General features: G+C 39.4%; 1 non-coding gene across 1 annotated transcript; it reads right to left on the bottom strand.

Annotated features, from left to right (window-relative positions):
• Positions 1–1886: 1886 nt before the first annotated feature.
• On the bottom strand, positions 1887–2035 carry LOC112415949 (small nucleolar RNA SNORA57). Its single transcript, XR_003006397.1, has one exon. It is a non-coding gene; the product is annotated as a small nucleolar RNA SNORA57 (small nucleolar RNA).
• Between the last annotated feature and the right edge of the window lie 305 nt (positions 2036–2340).

The raw sequence follows: 2340 nt of genomic DNA, 5'->3' as shown, positions 1-2340 counted from the left end.
TAACAAGATCCCAGGTGACTGGTGTGCACATTAAACTTTGAGAAGTGTTGTCTTCACACATAAAGAGAATAAACTAGTGGTTACCATCCGGGGGAGCGTGGGGACAGGCAAGATAGGGATAGGGGTTAAGAGGTACAAACTACTATGCATAAAATAAGCTATAAAGATATATTGTACAAGACAGGAAATATAGCCAATATTTTATAATAATTATAAATGGGGTATAATCTTTTAAAATTGTGAATCACTGTGTTGTACATCTGAAACTTAATGTTGTAAATCAGCTGGATATATGTATATGCATAAATGTATATGTATAACTAATTCACTTTGCTGTACACCTGAAACTAACACAGCATTGTAAATCAACTATACCCCAATAAAAATTAAAACAAAAAAAATACCTCAGTAAAAAATAATAATAATAAAGTGGTGGTTGCTGGAAAAAAGAGAAGTATTATCTTAGCACAAACATAGTATTTTATTAAAGCCTTGCAATAAACCCATGAGGCAGATTGTTGCTATTATCCTTGGCATGGTTATGAGGAAGCTGAGGCATTGAGGTGTTCAAATAATCTTAAAATAAATTCCTCAAGTATATAGCCTTTAGTAGTATTAACAATGTAACAACAATTAAGAAAAAACAGCAGCAGTACAGCACATAAGTAGCTAACCGTCCTGCCTCTGAAGTCAGACTGCCTGGGTTCAAATCCTGACTCTACTACTCACCAAGGGTAAAATATTCAACAAGGTGCTCAATATCTGTTTCCTGTTTTAACAGTAAAATAGGGGGTTTTGAAAGGGAGGAGAATTAAATGAATAAATTCAAATAAAATGCTTAGAACAGTGCCTTGCATGTAGTACAAATTCCATATATATTAGACAGTAGTAATAGTAGGAGTAAGAGTAATTGTAGTAGTAACGTTTTTTCCAATGCCAACTACATATTTCATTCAGTCCTTGAAATTACTCTACTGTCCCTTCTACCTTGCGGTAGAAGGACTAATGTTACCCAACTGAACTTGGGTTGACTTCCCTAACATGCAACATAGCCAATCTGCTGATGCTAGGTTGCACTAAAAAAGTACAGCATTCTTCGCAGGGTGCCAAGCAAGGAGAATGGGCAACTAGTTCTCAAAAGACCCCATCCCCGTCAGTGGCATTCAGGGGACGATTTTTAAAGGCGACATTAGGAATGAGGGTTACACGCTGTGTGATCAGCTTGTGGACATTTTTTCTGATTGGCTGCTGATGAGATAACAGGGTGCTGTTTCAGGAACCTTAATTATCAGCCTGGTTCCAAACAGTCTGGGGTCTGTGTGCTTGTGGTCAGCATGTAGTCACCATCGTCCCCTGTTTTTTGGTGGGGTGGGGGAAGGTCTTAGTTTCTGAGGAACAAATCAAAGATATGCATCAGATCTTTATCTGTATCCCTTCAGGAGGAAGCAGGGGTCCTGTGACTGTTTATTGTTTGTTTGTTTTTTAACATCTTTATTGGAGTATAAGTGCTTTACAATGGTGTGTTAGTTTATGCTTTATAACAAAGTGAATCAGCTATACATATACATATCCCCATATCTCTTCCCTCTTGCTTCTCCCTCCCACCCCTCTGGTGGTCACAGAGCAACAGCTGATCTCCCTGTGCTATGTGGCTGCTTCCCACTAGCTAGCTATTTTACATTTGGTAGTGTACATATGTCAATGCCACTCTCTCACTTTGTCCCAGCTTACCCTTCCCCCTTCCATGAGCTGAAGTCCATTCTCTACATCTGCATCTTTATTTCTGTCCTGCCCATAGGTTTGTCAGAACCATTTTTTTTTTTAGATTCCATATATATATGTGTTAGCATATGGTATTCGTTTTTCTTTCTTTCTTTTTTTTTCCACCGTATCCCAACGCTTGAGGATAGAACCTGCAGACTGGAAGCCACTGGTACCAAAGACATGACGCCGAGGGCGCCAGAGCCCTTTCCCTCTGCCTCTGTACATTATGCGGACTGGGACTGCAAGCCCGATCCCCGCCAAGAAAAGGAGGGTTATTTTGCTCTTTCTGACTTAACTTCACTCTGTATGACAGACTCTAGGTCCATCCACCTCACTACAAATATCTCAATGTTGTTTCTTTTTATGGCTGAGTAATATTCCATTATATGTGCCACATCTTCTTTATCCATTCATCTGTTGATGGACACTTAGGTTGCTTCCATGTCCTGGCTGTTGTAAATAGAGCTGCACTGAACATTGTGGTACATGACTCCTTTTGAATTATGGTTTTCTCAGGGTACATACCCAGTAGTGGGATTGCTGGGTCAGATGGTAGTTCTATTTTTAGTTTTTTAA

This window comes from Neophocaena asiaeorientalis, unplaced genomic scaffold, assembly GCF_003031525.2.
Source record: "Neophocaena asiaeorientalis asiaeorientalis breed wild unplaced genomic scaffold, Neophocaena_asiaeorientalis_V1.1 scaffold118, whole genome shotgun sequence".
Taxonomy (NCBI): domain Eukaryota; kingdom Metazoa; phylum Chordata; class Mammalia; order Artiodactyla; family Phocoenidae; genus Neophocaena; species Neophocaena asiaeorientalis.
The sequence above is the reverse complement of the archived record's forward strand: the minus strand, read 5'-3'. Positions and strand labels throughout refer to the sequence as shown.